Source organism: Corvus cornix, chromosome 2, assembly GCF_000738735.6.
Source record: "Corvus cornix cornix isolate S_Up_H32 chromosome 2, ASM73873v5, whole genome shotgun sequence".
Lineage (NCBI taxonomy): Eukaryota > Metazoa > Chordata > Aves > Passeriformes > Corvidae > Corvus > Corvus cornix.
This window is the reverse complement of record NC_046333.1, coordinates 110,878,405-110,899,449: the sequence shown is the minus strand read 5'-3', so window position 1 is coordinate 110,899,449 and position 21,045 is coordinate 110,878,405. Positions and strand designations below refer to the sequence as shown.

The window sequence follows — 21,045 nt, the reverse complement described above, 5'->3', positions numbered from 1 at the left end:
TGTGGCATGTTAAAGGTTCACTTTTTGATCGTGTTGCATTTTCTGTCTTAGTGTACACAAGTATGTTCAAGGTTATGAATAGAAGATATTTTATAGATACTGTTAGGTTCTAAACCTACACAGGTGGTGCAGAATCACGTTTTTGTGACCATTTTAAGTTGCAAAAGTCACGTGGACACAAAGGTCCATCAGAAGGCAGTAGATTTCATGCACAGATGGACAGGATTGTTTTTTAAATAAGAATTGACTTTTCAGATTGTACATATGATTTACCATTTTTTCACCAGCATATGAAGGAGGCTACACAGAAATCTGTTGAGCAGTTTTGACTTAGAGTTTTTTGGATTTAGTCTGAAGGTGTACTGCTATGTGAGAGAAACAGCTACTCTGAATCTAAAGTATATCTGAAAAAAATAGTATGAGAAAACTAACTAAAGTGGAGTCTCTTAAATGGGCAAGTGGGAGGCCCTCAGGCAATGAGAATTTGATTTTCATACTGCTTTCTTACTAATACTGTATGAGTTTAAGTGTTTCTTCTTAAGAGATAAACCCCTTTGATTCCCTGAGAGAAAAAGATAGTTAATACCATCTGTAAAAGCCATTAAGTGTTCGTTAGGCCTAAATATAAGAAAAGCCTTTTAACTAGTCACATGGGCAGGAAGGATAAGATGGCTAATATTCAGATATATTCATACAGATTGTCCTCTTTGCCTTTCTGCATTTTGTGGGAAATCTGACTCTTTCATATTGAGGAATGTGGGAAAGATAAAAACTATAAATGTATACCCAAGTTCCTGAACTGCATTTCAGATAATGTAGGGGAATGTAATGTCATGACAAAAACTTTAAATCAGCAAATTAAATGAGCAAAAGCTTCAACTTTCGAGCTGGGTGCCCCTTATTCAGACATCAAATCCGTGTCTTTGAGATTGCATTAAGCTAATGTAGACTGATTTTTCAGAGGTCATTGAGGCTTGCCCTTTACTGGTTCCTTTACTAAATGACTGCAGGGGATCCTACCTATTTTACACTTGCTGATAGGCACTGAAAGGTGACAGTTTAGCCAAAATGAATGAAAAATCATTTAAAAGGATATTTTACTAAATACTGACAGTGTCTGGCTCTACCTATGACCAGCTTGGAGTCATGGTTAGCTACACCATGTGACAATGTCCTCCTGTCCCACAGCTCCTGGTCCAGACTGGGGATTGTCCCAAGCCCTCTGCAGACCCGTTCTGACTTGCAGGCCTGAGGTCTTTCCAAGCAGGGTGTGTGGGCAGAGTGAGGACTCATGCCCTGGCTGGGGAGCCATGAAGTGCTTTCCTGCCCCTTTTAAGACTTGATCTGTAAAATGGTCCCTCAGAATGTTTGGCAAATATTTATGGATTAATCTCAGAAAATTTTAAAACATCCACTGCTGATTCAGATTTGGGTTTTGATGACTGAATTTGCAAAGGTATTTAGCTGTGTAATTTCATTAAAACCAATGAGAACCAGGTCTCTGTCTACTCACTGGGTAAGAGTTGTGAAATTATGCAGGCATTTACTGTGGGTTAATAACTCTAATAACATTTCGCTGCAGTGTTGCTTCTGTGGATTTTTCCTGTTTTGTTTTCTGAAGAGCATATTTGTTTTTTAAAAACATAATGTAACCATCAATTACTGTAATAGCCACTAGAGGTCTACTGATATCAAAATTCCACCAACATCAATTATTTCTGTAAGTATTAAAAATATTTTACCCAAAAGAAAATTCTTCTTACTAAACTATGCCTACTTTGTGAGGTGTATAATTTAAATGATCTGAATTTTTAACTCCTTAGAGTTGTTTTTAATTGTCATATTTAACTGAAGTAGGGAAGAGCTGCAATGTAAAACTCACAACTGAAAAGTGCCTTAAAAGATTGCCAACTATATTCACATAAGTAAGTATATTAAAATGTAATTCACTGGATAGAATATATTTCTTAGTGGTTAACCTTGAAGCAAACAGTGTTTTAATGAAATTGTTGTACAATTAATAGCTTCTTATGGCATTATTGAATTCTATATGCCTTTGAGGATCAATTTTATTTCTCAGAAAATAAAACAATCTTCAAACCTTCTTTTAAATTACCTTAGTATGATACCTTGTAAATTTCTAACAGCAAGTGGGAATTAGATTACTGCATTTCCTTTAGGCCTAGTTATTCATCACAAGAACAGGAATGTACTCACTGGGACAAAAGGGATAACAAGTAACATTAATGACTTTTTTCTGGTGACTTCCCCATCAGGTGAAAAATGCTTCTTCTCTGTTGAAACAAACACAAAAACCAAAACCAAATGAAGTCTGTAAATTGCAGTTTCCTGTGATTCATGAGCTCCTTACCTAGAGTTTGTAGGGATTCAAGCTGCAGCATGAGAGGATCCCTTTGAGACCTAGTTAATGGTTAGAGTTGAACATGACTGTTCGTACTCAGCAAAATGTTTTTGCATCCTTTTTGTCATGGCCTAACAAGTCATGGAGCCTGTGAGTCTCATAGGAAGTGTCAGACTCCTCAGATCTCATCTGATGGTGCTTTCGGTTTGGTGTCTGCCAAGTGGAGATATTTTGGTTTTTTTCCTTTTTTTTGAAAGAAGGTGGTATCACAGGCAGTGTCACTGAAAGCAGCTGCAAAGGATACAAACAAGGCCTGATTCAGAACATCTGTAAAACTTCCTGATGTGTGCTAAACTGTATTAGGAGCTTTGTTGGACTGGGATACATCTTAGTGGAAATATTTGTTGTACATTGTGTGAGTATTGGGTCTTGTAGTGAAATATTGTTTGTGTTCTGACTGTATTGTGACTGCTGTGCCTAGTGCTAGCTCTTACCTTGTGCATAGTTTTCCTCACTCACTGAAGGATGAGGGCTGTGAGAGTGTAGTGACTTCAGTTAGTTCTGTGTGTGAAGTCAGTGGCTTATGGCTGGTAGCTAAAGAAAAGGAAAACCTACAAAGTCTGTCTCTTTTTTCAGACTATTTATTATAACGGGGAAAAATCTGATGGCCACATCTGTCAACCTTAATATTTATGAAGGTATCCAGACCTGCCTCTTATTGGTCAGAGTGCTTGGTATGAGTACACCTCTTTAATAGGAGAGGAAATTGTTAGTGTGATAGCAGAAAAACTCAGCGTAAATGATTAACTAAGGGTTTCCATAAACCTGTGTATAAATGTCCACTGTGTACATAAATCATGCCCAAGATAGTTCTCACTTACTGCCCTTTGTGGAAATATTTAATTTCTCTCCATCCTCAGTTGTAAGAGGAAATGCCACATGAAGAGGTCAACACTTTCCTTAGGAAAGACCAGTGAAATTAGTTCTTTTAAGAATATCCTTGCTTTCTTCATTGGACCGTTGGAGAATAAGTCAAGTCCTTTGTGTGAAAGGCAGAAGAGCAGATTCATTCAAGAGAGTGCTGGGAAGTGTCTCTCTGCACGAGTCTGGAACCAGCATCCCAACAGGTATTCCCCTGAGAGAGCAGGTGGCAGAGCTGCTCTGGCCTTTCTGGGGCTTGAGGGGAAGGTAGTGTGAAGTTGCTGTCAGGGCTCCAAAGAAGTCTTTTTAGTGAAGCTGGTTAGGGCAAAACAGATATAGCCAGAGTAGCTTGGAAGAGTGAGGACAAAGGGTGCCTTCTCCACCCATTTGTCTATCCTGTTCATTAGCATCCATTCATCTCCTGAATGAGAAATTATTTTATCTGTTTTCATCTAGTGTTGAGAGACCTGGTTGAAAAAAATCTACAGATAATTATAATTGTTACTGTTGCTAGTGTTATTAGTGTTATCATCATCATCATAATCATCTCTCTCTTAATAGTCCCCAGAAATTGTTCTGGTGCTAGGTCCACATGCCGACTTTGTGATGACTGTAGCTTCCTGTACAACCCTAAGTTGTTCCTAAAGTGCTGGGCAACAGGCAAAATACTGTGACCGTCTGGCTTTCCTCCTGAGCATCCCATATTTGAGAGGAATGAATGCTTAAAAGTGATTAGTGTGAGGGACAGAAAAGAGACAAGATACATCATGAGCATGGGCTATTATGGTTTTCATATTTAAGTAAAAGCAGATGTAAGCTATGTGAGGCTAATGAGGCATTACTTACAGAGTCTCAATGTGGCAAAACTAATGGGAACATTTTTCTTCTTAGCTCTAAAATATAGTGTCTAAATGGAATTATATGGCAGAAAGGGTGGAGCCAGCATGGCATTTTCTCCAGATGTTTGAATTCCTAGTTATTCTTTCGCCAGAGCTGGTGATTCATCTCTTCAAAGCTTTATTCCCTGTGTCTATGTCAGCAGTATTGTGAACACCTTCACAGTTTCATTTTTGTTTTTTGCAAGTAGTGAGTTTGGGGGGAAAAAAAGAATATTTGGACTTGGAAAATGCACCTTATTATCCCTTTTCCCCTGGGTAGAATGGGGCAAATTTCCATCCTCTGGCTTCCTTTCTCTGCAAGAAGAGGATGAGGAATCAAATGGCAGTTCATTAGCACTCAGTGTGCTTACTACTATCTCAGGCTGGAACCTCTGCCAGGAACAAAGGCATTAGAAGTAAATGAGAAGAATACTGCAAGACTGCAAGAAACCCAACCCTTTCTCAAGCTGGCAGATACAGAATCATAGAACTTGGTGGAAAAGATCATTGAGTCCAACACTAACCCAGCACTGCCAAGTCCGCCACTAAATCATGTCCCTGAGTGCCACATCTACATTTCTTTTAAATACCTCCATGGCTGGTGGTTCAACCATTTCCCGGGGCAGCCTGTTCCAATGCTAGACAACCCTTTCTGTGAAGAAATTGTTCCTTGTAACCAATCTATAACTCCCCTGACACAACCTGAGGCCATTTCATCTTGTGCTGTCACTTGTTATCTGGAAGAAAAGACTGACCCCCACCTGGCTACAGCCTCCTACAGGTGGTTGTAGAGTCCTTTTCTCCAGGCTGAACAACTGCTCTCACTCACAACTGAGCTCACTCAGCTGCTCTTCATAGGATTTGTGCTCCAGACCCTTCACCAGCTCTGTTGCCCTTCTCTGGACATGCTCAATGTCTTTCTGGGAGTGAGAGGCCCAAAACTGAACACAGGATTCGAGGTGTGGCCCCACCAGTGTCGAGTACAGGGGCATGATCACTCTCGTCCTGCTGGCCATGCTACAGGCCAGGATGCCATTGGCCTTCTTGGTCACCTGGGCACACACCTGCTCATGTCCAGTTGGCTGTTGACCAACACCCCCAGGTCCTTTTCCACTGAGCCACTTTCCAGCCACTCTTCCTCCAGCCTATGGTGCTGCCTGGGGTTGTTGTGACCCTGGTGCAGGACCTGGCACGTGGCCTTGTTGAACCTCCTATCACTGGCCTCAGCCCACTGATCCAGCCTGTCCAGATCCCTCTGCAGAGCCTTCCTGCCCTCCAGCAGATCAACACTCCCACCCAACCTGGTGTAATCTGTGAACATACTGACATGGCATTTGATCCCCTTGTCCAGGTCATTGATAAAGACATTAAACAGGACTGGCCCCAGTACCGAGCCCTTGGGAACATCACTGGAGACTGGTTGCCCCATGGATGTATCTCCCTTACCACCACTCTCTGGGCTCTCTGGCCATGCAGCCAGTTTTTTACCCTGTGAGTTCTGCACCTGGCCAAGCCATGAACAGACAGATTTTCTGCAAGAATGCTGTGGGAGCCAGTGTTGAAAGGTTTACTGAAGCCCAGGTAAACAACATCCACAACCTTTTCCTCATCCAGTAAGCAGGTCACATTATGATAGAAGAAGATTTTGTCAGTCAAACAGCAGCTGCCTTTCCCTAATCCATGCTGACTGGGTCTGATCCCTTGGTTGTTCTGTATGTCTGTGTCATGGCACCCAAGATTATCTGCTCCGTGACCTTCCCTGACTCTGAGGTCAGACTGACAGGTTGGTAGTTCCCCAGATCCTCTTTCTGGCCCTTCTTGTAGATGGGTATCATATTGGCCAACCTCCAGTCACCTGGGACCTCCCTGATTAGCCAGGACTGCTGGGAAATGATGGAAACCAGCTTGCTGAACAGTTCTGCTGGCTCTGTCAGTACCTTTGGATAGATTTTATCTGGCTCCATGTGTGTGTCTAAGTGGTGTAGCAGGTAGCTGACTATTTCCCCTTGGATTATGTAGGCTTACTCTTCTCTCCATCCCTGTCTTTGGGCTCAGGGGCTGGGTACTCTGAGAATTTACTATTGGACTGAGGCAAAGAAGGCATTAAGTACCACAGCCTTTCCCGATTCTTTGTCACTGTACTTCCCCCTGCATGCAGTAAAGGATGGAGATTGTCCTTAGCCCTCGTTTTGTTGCTGATGCATTTATAGAATAATTTTAACTGTCTTTTATGGCAGTAGCCAGATTATATTCTAGTTGGGCTGTGGCCCTTCTAGTTTTCTCCTTCCTTGCCTCATGACATACTTGTAGTCCTCCTGAGTTGCCTGTCCCTTCTTCCAAAGGTCATAAACTCTCCTTTTTTCCCTAAGTTCCAGCCAAATATCTCTGTTCAGTCAGGCAGGTCTTCTTCCCCACCAGCTCATTTTTTGACATATGAGGACAGCCTGCTCCTGTGCCTTTAAGATTTCTCTCTTGAAGAATGTCCAGCCTTCCCCGACTCCTTTACCCTTCAGGACTGCATCCCAGGGATGATGTTAACCAGTCTCCTGAGCAGGCCAAAGTCTGCCCTCTGGAATTCAAGGTGTTCGTTCTGCTGGCACCTCTCCTTACCTGTCCAAGAACTAAAATGGTAATTTCAGGATTGTTGTGCCCAAAACAGCCTCCATCCATCCCAGCACCCACCAGTCCTTCTCTGTTCACAAACAAGAGGTCCAGCTCAGCATTTGCTCTAGCTGGCACACTCACCAGCTCTGTCAGAGAGCTTTCTTCTACACTTTGTGGGAACCTCATAGACTGTCTCATCTCTGCTGTGCTGTATTTCCATCAGACATCGGGTAAGTTGAAGGCCCCCAGGAGCCTTCAAGAGATAACAAGAGATAGTGGTAGTGAGAGTTCTCCCTTACACCTTTAGAATATTTCATCTGCCTCTTCATCCTGTTTGGGTGGTCTATAACACAATCCCACCATCATATCGGCCTTACTGGCCTTGCCCCTTATTCTTTCCCACAAACACTCAGTTGCATCGTCACCCTCATTAAGCTCCAGTTGTTCCTGCTGCACAATGGCTTCCAGCTCCTCCTGTTTGTTGCCAACAAGTTTGACTAAATTATCAAGAAAAGCTTTTGTTTTGTTTTGTTTGTTTGTTTTTAGGTTTTTGGTTTTTTGTTTGTTTGTTTGTTTTCCATGTTTTAATTTCTGTTCTCCAGAAAATGTGGTTGATTTTTAGGAGAGCTGTAAGCAGAAATGCTCAATCAAGCAAGACCCAATGAAACACTTAAATGAAATGCAAAAATCCATTTTGCTTAACAATGCAGATTTGGGGATTTATTTATACATATGCGTATGTTTATGATTTGTCTAATGATTTTGAGAATCTTTGGCTTCTAATTTGGGGCACTTGATATCGTGAAAGTGAAACTTATGGAGCAGTAATTCAGGTTTCTGAAGTTCTTTTCACTTCATCTGTGAAATCAGAAACTTTGGCAACTTAAATTAGATGCTGTGTTCATATTAAATGCATTTATTAAATGCCAGAGATAGAGTGAACTGGACATGGATACTATGCTGAAAAAAGCCATCTATGGTGCTGGTTTTATTGACTGAATTGACATACTGTGTATTTCACTTAAGGCTAAAACGTCTATAAATTAAGTAGCCTCAGGCCTGTGGCTTAGAGACAGGACCTGGGTTTGTGTGCTCCAAGCTGGGCAAAAGAAAGCCTTGGAAAGGGTTTCCCTCTGGTATAGAGTAATATACATATAAATATGTGCAGGGAAAAGATGACTTTTCTATATACCATAGATTCAGTGACTGGAATACTAATGTCCCTGTGTGAAGCCTTTACTTGCTGTGACAGCCTAATGAGACACTGACAGTGGCTGTCTGCTTGTCCTGAGTGAATGTCCTGCATTATGTTTGTGTTGTACTGCAGGATGCTGAAGTGAGGTTGTCTGACTGCTGTCCCCTCGGGAAGCTCAGGAAGAGATGTGCTGAATCTCCCAGGAGGCTATCCTCAGAAGTAGTTTTCTACCTAAATAAATACCATCTCCTGGGGATCTTCTGGAATAGTAACCAATGCATGACTGCCAATATCTTTTCATACTGTGAAATTTTAAAGCCTTAACTTAACACATCTATAATATGAAGACACAGCTAGGATGCATCCTCTTTTTGCTATATTATCATTTACTGACGGAACAGTCTTGCCTTCCTACCTGTTTGTGCATGTAACTTCAGCTGTATACACCTCATGCTGTTTGGGACTAAGCTTTCTTAAGGACTTATGTTATTCTTATTTACCGTACAAAAGCTGAGGTCATCTGTGATGTGTTCTCTGATACTTCTTAGATGTGCGTGCTAAACAGGAGAGGGAAGTGTTTAAAGCATTTTGCAGTATTCCTGTATAGGATTTCTTAGCTGGAAATACATATCTGTGCATCCTGAAAGTCTGTAGCATAAGTCCAGTTCATCAGAGCCACTAATGTGAGCTTTAAGAACAGCTTGTATGTTCTTCTGCAGAAGAGTCTGATAGCTTTAAATGGAAGAGTAGCAGATTTAGACTTCCCAGTCTGCAGCTTGTAAATCTTTTATACATAAATTGATCTCATATTTGTACACTTAGGGAGAAATGTTAGCTAAAAATCTTTCCTGCTTCTTAAAACTCTGTTTAAACACTGCAAAAAATTTGCATACAGAATATGAATTCATTATCATGTTATGTTCTGTGTGCTTCCTCAAACTTAATTGCATTATCACACCTTGAAAATGGATGTTACAAAACAAATACTATCACGGAACGCTCTAGGCCTAGAGAAGACACGATGAAGAAAGGTCTATAATAGAAAGAGGTGTGAAATTAAGAGTCATTAAATAAACTCCTGGACATTTCAGTTTGGAGAAAAATATGCCTGAGGGAGTGGTATGACAGAGGTTTGTACAGTTGTAAGTGGTGTGTAGTGTCAAACATGGTATTATTCTATAGTGTTTCTCATACTGTAAAAATTGGGTCACAATAAAATGATCAGGCAGTGAGATCATAAAAATCATAAGATGTTTTGCACGCAGACAATCACTAAGGTGTGGTATTAGTGTCACAGAATGTTGCAGAAGCAAAAAAATCCGAAGCGAGCATAGTCCTGAAGCATAGATCAACTGATGGCTATTCAGTATATTTTTAAAAAACCTTCGTCAGAGAAGATGATAAAGCGTTGATTGCTGGAAGCTGCAAGGATGTAGTAGGAGAAGGATCATTGTATTTTACTATTCCTACAGTCTTTTGCCCAATATCTACTTAAAATTGGGATATTTGGCCAGATGAATCCTTGCTTGACCCACTGTGATTATTTGTGCTTGTTTTTGGATTTTTGCTCTTTGATTTTTGGTCTACGTTGTACTAATTATCCTCATGAACTGACATGAAGACTGACTGTAACCTAAATCTTTGTCTTACCTCTCCCTATTGCTTAATACAGTTTTTGCCATCAGTGAAGCAGAATTCTTTATGGAAAAGGATGATTGTTTTGTACTAAAATGCTCAATACAACTATCCTGAGGCTTTTTAGAGTCTGTTACTGCTGACAATTTGCTGCTCTTCTTTTTTTTTAATGGAGACTATGTTGTTAGATGCACCAGTAGTTACACAGAGAAACAAATGTACCTCTGAAAAAATTATCCTTTTGGTGTGGTAGAAAAAAACAGCTAAACAGCAAAAATAGCATTATGGAACTGACCAGTGTTCAAGTCCTGCTCTGGTCATGAGAGGGGGAGATGAAGATTCAGGGATTCAATGGGTTTGCATTTCTTTCCTAGTAATCTTTTCCCTGGTCAAGTGTCTTTATTTTTTTTGGTTTTGTTTCTTGTCTGGAGAATGGAAGTGATAATACTGCTTTAAATCCATGTATTTTCTATCTTGTCTTGCTTGAGTCAGCAGTAAGCTTTTATGCCAGGGGTTTTATGGGTACGCACATGTATGGGTGCAATGCCTGCCATAATGGTGACCTGATACAAGCGGGAACGTGTAAGTGCTAATGCAGGCACATGTGCATGTATGTATGTTAAACAGAAATTCCAAAAAAACCCCCAAACTAACCAACCGAAAGAAAAACTATTTGAGGACAAAGAAAAGGCAGGTCCTTGGCTCTTCACTGGTGCCTTTTTTCTCTCTATTTCCCCTCTTGTACTCTGCTGACACGCTCACTTTCTTTTCCTTAACCTTTCTCAGATGGCAAGAGCAATCTCTCTAAAACAAAAGCCTGTCTCTGTTTGATGATGCTCATTAAAAGAAAAAGTAAACTGTGAGGAGTCACTACCTGAACTGTGTGTGCCTGCCTCGTCCAAACAGGCACTCGAGTGCTTAGGTGTGCTCCTCAGGGGTTGCTCCATGCTGCAGCTGGAGCTGCTTGTGCCCACCCTCATCTCCCTCTTTGTACAAAGAGTGACACACTCGTACATGCGCTGGAGGCAGAGCTCAGTGGAGACGCAGGTGTTGCAGGCAGCCCTGCAAGATGTGCCTACTGGCAATGTCAAACCAGTGTACCAGCTCTACAAAAGCAAACTAGAAGCGCACATCCAGCCTTCTCATGAGGAACCAGTACCGCAGGGCACTGGCTCTAGAAAGTGATTCTCTGTGTATCCATGGCCTTTTAGTGATTTGGTGGCAGGAAATGTGAACGAAAATTTAAAAAAAACAAAATCAAAGGGACTTTGTCAGTGAAAATCTGTAAGTCTGAGATGCAGGGGGAAAATGTTGTCCTTCTCATTTTGGTGTAATAAAAGCCTTTATGTAATGTGAACGTTGGTGGGGAACAGTCTTCCCGAATCGTGTTTACTAGTGGGAGTTTCAGAAGCGATGCGTGGGTGGGAACTAACAATAAACCCCCCCACATCTCACTGCTGCACTGCATGGATGAGACCAGGCTGGTAGCAACAGTCATCCATGTTACCCTCATCTGTTTTGTGTTCCATAGGGGACATTAGGCTTGTTGGTGTTTCTGTTCTAGATGATGCCCTACGGATGTGATATCCCTTTCCCCCTCCCATTCCTCCTCTACACTGAATACTCTTAGGTCAGTTTTATGGCACTGTCCCCTTTCTGTGCCTGTTAGATATTCCTTAACACTGATATCTATCTGTGAGCATTAGCTAGCAGATGGAGTAAGCTGAGGTTTTGGCCCAGGTAATTCTCTCATGTCTCAACTTCGTTTGTCTTTCTTATCTGCAGTGCGTAAGTGGTTCACTTCAGGGTAGATGCCCTTGGAATATTTTCTTCATAGCATTCTTTGAGTCTAATGCCAGCTGTATTGAATCAGTCAACTGCCTTCTCTTCTGGTGAGAATGTAAGATAACAATTTAAATGAGCATTACATAATTCCCCTCTAGAAACTGGTTTAGCTGTTGCACCTACCCGGGCCAAAGAATTATTCTTTCTATACTTGCTGATGAAGCTTAACAGAGCTTTGGAACTAGGTGGAAAAATCAAGAGGAAGTAAAGTTTTCACATTCTTCCTCATTTCCTTTTGACATGCTGCTGCTTCATCATCTCATCAAAGTCTTCCAGAGGTGCACCTCATAGCAAAGCAAAGAACCAATGCAGGTATTTGGATACAGATCAGCTGTGCTTAAAAGGTCTTACCTGGTGTTTGTGAAGCATCTGTTTTACAGCTTGCACTTTCTTTAGCCTCACCATATTCTCTTCCTCAGTTGTTATTCAGCAGCCATGGGGTAACATGAGTAAATTTCTTTCAAGTATACTGATGTATACTGAACCAGAATGAAAATGTGAATATTCAATTCTTTTCCCATATTGGGTGTTCCTTGAGTATGATGCTTTGTCAAGCCAAAGCTGGATGGCATATCCTTCTTGCCTCTTTATAGATATGCAGAGAAATAGAGCATAAACTGCTTCACTTTTGATTTTGGTATTTATGGTCTTATACCAAATATTTATCCTTAGATTTTTAAAGATAAGGAACTGGGATGCTTTCTTGTCACTTTTCTGGGCCACTAGCTTTTCGTATTCCGTCATCTTGATTTCTCTGTGTGTCTCTCATAAATGGCAGCTCCATGAGAAACATCATCAGCAAGTATGGTTTATGTGAACTTTGTTATTTACTGTGATCTTTGAGACAGAAATTACTTAAAATGTTTGCTCTGAATTCATAATTAATATAGTGACAGAACAAGGGGAAATGGCTTTCGATTGAAAAAGAGTACCTTTAGATTAGATATTAGGAAGAAATTCTTTCCTGTCAGGGTGGTGAGGCACTGGAACAGGTTGTCCAGAGATGTTGCTGATGCCCCATCCTTGGAAGTGTTCAAGGCCAGGTTGGAGGTGACTTTGACTTCAGATATCTGGACTCGTGGAAGGCATCCCTGCCCATGGCAGAGGGGCTGGAATTAGAGGATCTTTAAGATCCCTTCCAAGCCAAACTATTCTATGATTCTGTGATTCTGTGAAAGCTGTTCAGGGAGCTTTAAATGGAGCTTGCTGCTTGGCACGGTTGGGAAAGGGGCATTTTTGGTCTTTCCAATCGTTTGTTTACAGAAACTTCAGTCATTTCACTATGTGTTGTTGCATCCATTTCCAACTTCTTTAATGTCAGTGTCTTTCTCCTCAACAGTAACTTAAATTGATATATATGGGAAACGAAGCTGTACATTTCTAAAAAGACCAAGTATTATATAATTGAAAACCAGACTTCCTGTTACATTGAAAACAGACCTAAACACATGCAAACACAGAAATGCACAGGGGGTCATCCATAGGACTGTAGTGACATGATTTGGAGTAATAAGAAGGAAATTTGATGCAGCTTCTAAAATTAATTTCATTTGAAACCATGAGCAGTACAAAAAGCATTTATCATACTGATAATATCCCATTATGTCATAAATATGATTAATGAAGCAGAAGTTACTTCAATAAAGCTAATCTAGATTAAGTTATCCTTTCTTAACTAAAGGTAGTATTTAAATTTCTTCAATGCTCCAACAACAAAAACTTAGACTTCCTGGATTTTTAAAATCAGCTGAAAAAGTCAGACTGCAGAGTGTGTCATAGAGATGCTGCTTTCTGACTGAAATGATAATACTGAAATAATAAAACAGTAAATACCCTGGATGTTTTAATTTTTTTTTGTCTGAAACCAACTGCATGATACCTTGCCCATTTGGATAGCTTATGCATGAAGGCATGAGCCTGTAGAGCAAAATTCACAATAATAAACACAAATCAATTTGCTTCTTTAATAGTGTTAAAGGTAAATATTAGAATCAGAGAACAATAGAATATCTCAAGTTTAAAGAGACATATAAGGATCATGAAGTCCAACTCCCTGGACTGTCAGAACTCACAGAACTGTCTAAACATAAATCATATCACTAAGAGTGTCATCCAGGCACTCCTTGAACTCTGACAGGTTTCGTGCTACAACTTCAGAGTATACTTCAACACTGTATGTCAGCAAGAGCACTGAGCTTGCAAAACATACGTTTGTAAATGAGCTCTGTTATCTCTCAGCGTGAATAGGTTCTACATTTCAGAACATTTGCATTTGTCCAAATTTACATGGTGCTGAACGCAACCTTTTTGTGATAGTACCCAGATCGTACTTAATTTAAATATTTTAAGTACAGGTGCCTTGAATTTCCTAACTGGGAATGTAGAATTTAATGCTCACACTTATATTTAGGTAGAGAAAAATTGATCTGACCTTCAAAGCATCTTTCATTGAAATGGAAGGTAGCAGATGTGATTCTTGCAATGTTGCAGCTGGTATCCAGGGAGCTGTAGATGAAAAAAATCAGAGGCCTTCACTGGTCACATTGGTACAAAACTGTCCTGAAGAACAGGGCTTCTCTGCAGGAGCACAGTAACACAATGTCCTGTGGAGTGATGAAGCATCAGGAGCTCAAACCAGTTAGGAATCAAAAGTGTTACTGTGTGAAAGATTCGCTGAGCTTGTGGCTAGTGCAGGGTACACCTGTGTGTGTGTGGTTCAGAAAAGGGTCAGGGTTTGCAAGCTTGAGCACTGGAACACCTGGACATCAGGAGGAATTTCTTCATGGAATGGGTTTTTAAACATTGGAATGGACTGTCCAGAGAGGTGGTGGCATCTCTGTCGCTGGAGGTGCTCAAGAAATGACTGGATGTGACACTTAGTGCCATGGTCTAGTTAACAAGGTGTTGATTGGTCAAAGGTTGGACTCAATGATTCAGAGTTCTTTTTCAAACTAATTGATTCCAGGATTCTGTGAAAATGGAGCTGGATGGCAGGAGGATGAGTCAGGGAAACATGCTCCCTCTCCTCCATCATGCCTGTGGCTGTTGGCTTGTGTCAGGGTTGGGAGAATATATCTGTTATTTTCCTCTTGCAGAAGACTGTTAAGGGCTTATTGCTGGAAATATTATGTATTTCAAAGTAATTGTTATTTTCTTATATCCTCTTTTTGAGTAAGAATGTCCATCAGACAGAAGTATGGTGTAATCTTTTACTGTTGGTCTCACTCACCAAAGACTGTACTGCCACAAAGTGGTCAATGTAACTCACAGAATCACAGAATATGTGAATTTAGAAGGCATCTCTGGAGATTTCTGAGTCCAATCCCACTGCCTGTTTAAAAAAGTTACAAAATTCAGTTTTTAGAAGCTGTAGAAGCAACAGACATTTGAAAGAGCACTTTTATCTTTCTAGGTCTCTCCACCACTCCCAATCTGATAAACTAATCTTACAGTCTAGAGAAAAGAACATCTTCCTGAGACATCTGACCTCATCTTGCATTTATGATCTCAGTGTAGAAATAATTCAGTTTAATGTTGTTCAGTGTTGTCCATGTCTCACAATGGGGTAGCTTTATCCCTTCAACGAGTACTTCTACATTTTTACACTATATTCATAAAATGCAAAGCATTTGCTTAAAAGGATAAAATTGTATTAGAATTTTACAAGTACAGACTGTTTTAGTTTTTCTGTATAAATTCCTTTGTCTATTAGAATGAAATCACAGCACTTTTTATCATTTTGAATATTAAAAAATCCTATCCTCTGAAAAGTGTCATTACTTACAAAATAATTTGATTCAAAATTCATGAACACTGATTCTGCTGATACCTACTCCTATTTGTAAACCTTGAGTAAAGTCAGTGAACTGAGAGAAACTACAGGGATGGAAACAAAATGTGAGCGGTCCTGATTGCTTAAATGACCCAGTGGTAAAATTACAGGTGGGAAATGCTTAATTGTTTGACACATTTAAAAAAAACTCATAAACCAGATTGTGTTTAAGAACAATTTTGTAACAGTCTTGAAGCAAAATAGCAAAACTGTCTTTTTCATTTTCAAATTAAGGTGTATGCAGGTGATCATCTCTGTGCCATTAGTTCTGTGCTCAGAATATGAAGTCTGAGTGTTTGCTGTCAGAAGGTGGTGGTACAGCTTGCACTGGTGTAGGCTGCTGCTTGATGTATCACTGCACAAGGACTGAAGGTCACTCTGTTCTGTGTAACAAATTCATCTGACAAAAGCAGGATCTCAGTTTCCAAGACATATTTAAAAAGAGAAAGGAAAGGGTAGGGAATTAGGGGATTTAAAGCCCCAAATCACAGGTTTGATCCTGTAAAGTACTGGGCACTGTTGCTCTATTTCAGCAAGACTTACATGTGCTTAAACCTTTTGTTCAGGGCTCAGCATTTAGCACTGTTTAATCTCAAATGAATAGTTCTTAAAAAAAAGAGTGATATTTCCTTTCATCCACAGGTTTCAAAGGACTCTGTGAACAGCTATGTATAGAAATTATATAATAAAAATGAGAATTCAATTATGATTTCACAGTTAAGCAGCATAGTCAAGAAAAAGACAGGAAATCAAGACAAAAACCTTCACTTTCTCATGTCCACCTTTCATGTTGAACCTATATATAGTTTTATTTTCCTGTCTTTTTTCGTGTTTATTTTCAATGTGAAATCCTCAGACTCCTCATTTGAGGCCAAAGCTGTGAACTCATGCAGAAACGTAGGACAGGATGTGTCTTCTGAGCTCCCACATCTTGTCTTTAAACTGTAGGTGTCCTGTTGAGAGGAGAAGGGGCTGTTGTGTATTCACCTCTCATCCTCTTCCAAGCAAGAGGGTAAACAGAGAGCAAAACTCGGACTCCAGTCTTGATAAACGTAGATTCTACCTTTGAAAAAGCTAGGAGAGACCTATGAGAGGAGTTGGGGGCATTTTCTGCTGAGGACCTAGACATGGTTATTCTACTCAAGTCTTAGAAGCGTGCTGCTTTCATCCTGGTATGTTACACTTAAATGTTGTTTCTTAGTTAGAGTAGACTACTTAAACATATGTCCTCAGCTTTCATTTTATCTTATCCCCTGTTCTGGCATGCTCTACCTGGGTTCACCAAAACAGTTGCTTTTTCCTGGATATACCCAGGGATATATGGATGCAATAGGAATGCCTGTGAGCTCTTGGATGTTCCAGGAGATCTCCAAACGTCACTCATTTAAATTGCTTTTGTTACTTCACATGTGTGTAAGAGGGTGTATTCCTGCTGAGAGAATGATTTGGGTATTCATCTGAAATAAAACACAAGATGTTTTTGCTAGAAACAAAAAGAATATGGTCAAGAATAATTTGGAACCCAATTTAGTAACCGGGTGCTACTCATTTAGGGTGCCAACAGGGGAATCCATTCCCTATCCAACAACTAAAGGAACATACTTACGTTTTGTATCTGGCTGAAAGACTGGATTTCCAGAAACAGGATGCAGCATTACTGAATGGAAGATCTGCACATGAGCACTGAGAAATGAGTGTTTGCATTCTAGGGCAATATTTACTGATTTCTACAGTCATAGCTTGTGAAACAAAAAAGAAACAGAACCTTACTTTCATTAACCATAATAGTAGTTTAGCTATTTTCACAGCATTAATCTTGCTGTTAACTGTTCTTTTCACATTGTGTGGAGACAGCATGTGACAGGAAAAATCTGTAACATCATTCAACATCTGATTATATGCCCTTTTTCCTCAAAACCAATTTGCATACCTACAAATATCAGTGTTTCCCACTGGAATTGAAGGTGTAAAATATTGTCTTTCAAGCCAAAAGTTATTTAGGCAAAGATTTTGCAGTATTTGGGAATTCTGGCTGGATGATTTCAAAAGCAAAACCATATGTCGCTTACATGATTTGGCATTTCTCCAGTTGGATAGAACTTGAGTGGAAAAGTGGAAAAAAAAAGTAAATCCTAACACTAATTAGATGATAATAAATACAGGTGCTATACTGTGTGGTGTAATTCATCTTCATAGCAAGCTGTGGGATGAGTCAGAGCCAGCAGATTCTGAGGGAGACTGTTTTGTATATATATATATATATATATATTCCCGACATGCTAAAATCCAAATTAAGGTAAAACTTTAAAGGGTTGTGTAACACTGAGATACTTTTCAAGATTATGGAGGTGTAATATTGCCTAGCCATGGGAATTGTAGGGGCTTTTTTTGGTTGGGTTTTGTCAGAGGGCTTCTCACTGCAAATACAATTAGTGTAGTACCAGGATAAAACCAGTGATTTGATGATCATTTGGAGATCCTGGCCCAGGCTTCCACATGCCCCCATCCTCCCAGACCTCCCAAAAATTTTCTTACACATTCCGGTCATCAGGGTTCCTCCCCAACATGGCACCTTCCCTCTCCAGCCAAATTCTTGGCCTTATGTGGTTTGCCAAGGCTAAGTTAGTTGGGACTAACCTGCCAACTGTCCTGTATAACTTGCTTTAGAGGGAAAGCTGTTGTACATCTTCCCACTGTTTCATCCACCCCCACCTTCCCTGCCTACAGGAGTTCTGGCTAAATGCAACCCCTGGGCTCCTTCTCTTTCTTGTGTCAGAGACCTTCATGGAGGTTCTGTTCTTTTAAAATTTCCAGAGAGAGAAGTGGACTCAGATGGTGTGGATTTGGCTCATCTACAGCTCTTTTGTACTTGGATGGGTTAAGCCTTTACATGTACTGAGGGGACTGGCATTGCCTGATGAGGGGGTGTTGAGTGTGTGGCTGCACATGTTAGATGCTCAAAAGTGAAGGCACAAAGGAGACAGGAATCTGTCCTGGGCAAATGAATGTTTTGCAAATATGATTAGAAACTGAAAATTCTCGGTTGCTGTGTCTTTAAGGTAAAAGCTCACTGAGACATGCTTGTTTCTGAAATAACAGGAGAAGACACAGTCATGATCCAGCCTCCAGGAATTTACCACAATAATGCATTGTGTGGTTTTGCAAGAGAAATTAAAACACAAAGAAAAACTCTCTGCATGAAAATTTGATTGAGCAATTAAAAACGTGTAAATAATTGAAAGGCAGGAACTAAAAAAGCTTTCTATTATTCTCATTGAGAAAAAAATCTTTAAAGCGTAGGATTCAGACATTATTCTGGGGCAGAAAATAGCTGATATTTACAGTATAGATTACTCAATTTTCGTTTGCCTGATGAACAGGGCTCCCAAAGCTTACTGTGGCTGTTGTGTCGTTTGTATGAGACACGTGGCTGCTGTGCCTTGCTTTTCTCGGTGCCCCCTCCCCCATCGGCAGAACCCTTTAAGCTCCAAACACAGATGTTACACTGAGCTCTTTGTGTCCATGTGTGTGTATAAGCATGTGTGTGTATGAGCATAAAAGCGTGCCTAATATGCTGGAAAACCGAAGCTGAAGCACAGGACTCGGCTTGTGACTGTATTACAGTGAGATATTAGTGTGGACCAAGTGTAGGACTAATGTGTATGAAAGAGTAGTGGTTTAAAAGCAGCCACACTTAAATCAGCAATTTAATGTAAGGAGGGATGGCAGTTTCATTAAATAATGCTATGATCTCTCAACCATATTCTTAACTAGTAATCTCCCCACAGCAAAATACATAGCTAATCAACCTCCTAGCCTGTCAGTAAACTTGCAGGGGAATTAAATCCTGGAGGAAGAAGCCCGTAGCCCCGGAGGAAGGCTGAGTGCATGTTTCACTGTCGTCTTTTCAGCTCATCTCAGTGGTCCCACTGCTAGAATGTGCTCTGTTGTCATGGCAACCCCATCTCCTACTTCCTACAGGAAAGATTAGCTTGTACTGTGCACTGGAGAGAATTTAGGGGAAGTCAAGCTAATCCCTGGGTGCACTGCAAGAGAAAGGTTGGACCTCGCCTGAGGGATGCTGTATCTGCAATGATAGAATTGGCCTGCCACAGACACTGGTATTTAAGTTGAAGAGCAGAATTCACAGTAAGTGTCAGATCCTCCAGAGAGGAATATTGAATGAGGTTTTCTAAGTCTTGGTGAAGACTGTCCCATGCCAGCAGTGGAATGACAGCAGGAGGCTGTGTGTGGAATACCAATGTGTTTCACCCATTCAGGTGGTATTTCAAATATAGATTCAAAGCCTCAGTTCCCTGGAAACTAGGTGATAAAATTTTAAAACATCATTGTGAGATGCGCACATAGAAACCTGAAGCGTGTCTCATTTGGTGCATCAAGCTGAACAAGTGATGATGGGCATGCCTTACAAATTGTGTATGCACTGTGCAGTGTGCTTAAGAATTCCTGAGTGCTGAAAAATAAGTGGGAAAGTGTGAGGAAACTGGTCTGTGTGTGCTGCAAACTCAACTGCAAAAGTGCTGAACTATCAAATTAAGTATAAAAATTTACAACTCCTGATTCAGTCTTGTTTTTTCTTCATATAAAAACCCAGACAGTGAAAACATGAGCTTTTTAAAGGTATAGTCATAATATGAGCTTTTCTTTGAGGAAAACTCATTTTAATGTAGCTGAATTAAGGTGGTGTATGACATGATGCAGCATGTAAAATTTGTGTTTGTTTTCTTGCTGGTAGAATTAAACAGAGGATATTCTAGCTTTTCCATTTCTGGTTATTTTAATGTTCTGCCTTTCTTTGATATGATCCTGCATTTCACTGTAATAGATGATCAAGATTCCCAGCTTTAAATTAGACTGTTTGCAGTAAGATTTTAACTGTCTGCTTTTTATTACTGTCAGCTTTTCCTAAACTAATTTTTCCACCAGAGTTTATATGTTCAGCCTGTGTATTCTTGCATTTTTAGTATGCATGCCTTTTCTGTTTTTAATCAAAAAAACCCCTTATAATTATTTAATGGTTATTTTCTATATATCAGTATCCTCTTAGATCTAATGTGCATATGTGTTTTACATGTACAAAATGCATGCATGCTTGTGTGTTTTTGCAATACATACATTCATATACATATGCAGACAAGTGGAGTCCTTGTTTTAATCAGGCCCATGAGTGATTCATGATAATACAACACCGAGGAAGTTAAAGATCTGTTTTCACCTTGCAGGATAGGTATTTTCTTCCTACCTAAAAAGCTTATTGCTGAAAAATCCTAGTAAACACACACTCAGTCTGCTTAAAGAAACAGCGTATGTTATATTTCTCTGTGTGTCTATAGAGCTAAAAGCAGAATCATCTTGACTGAAATGATAAAAGAGCACTGTGTTGCCTTTCCAGAGACTTGGGTTCATGGCATGGGTAGTTAAGAACAGTGATGTTTGTTTTCTCCTCCCTCCCAGGACAGCTCAGGAAGAGTCATAAGCTCCAGATTGGTTAGTGTAAGAACAGTCTTCTCTTCAAACTTCTTTTTTTGGGCTAGTTTACCAAATAGTCAGAACAATGATAATCAAAGAAACTGTCTGTCTTCTTTGCAGTTTAAAAACTCAGTAGCCAGTGTACATCTATTATGGAGGACCATAGAAATAAACACAAAGAGTATGGAAGCTTTAAGCCATTATTTAGGCCGACCCTTGAATCTGTGGTGGACATATGCGTGATAGAGATTCCACAGAAATGCCAAGCAACGTGGGGATCAGG

General features: G+C 40.2%; 1 protein-coding gene across 5 annotated transcripts in view; it reads left to right on the top strand.

Moving 5' to 3' along the window:
• Positions 1-21,045, top strand: part of NOL4 (nucleolar protein 4) — a 190,116-nt gene that overhangs the window by 71,268 nt on the left and 97,803 nt on the right. Inside the window, exon 1 of one of the 5 annotated variants that reach the window (XM_010401215.3) lies at positions 19,339-19,421. The exons of the other annotated variants lie outside the window; for them this stretch is intronic. The gene's annotated coding sequence lies outside the window, so the exon portion shown is untranslated. Of the gene's footprint in view, positions 1-19,338; positions 19,422-21,045 lie in introns of those variants that run through there. 5 annotated transcript variants of the gene reach the window in all.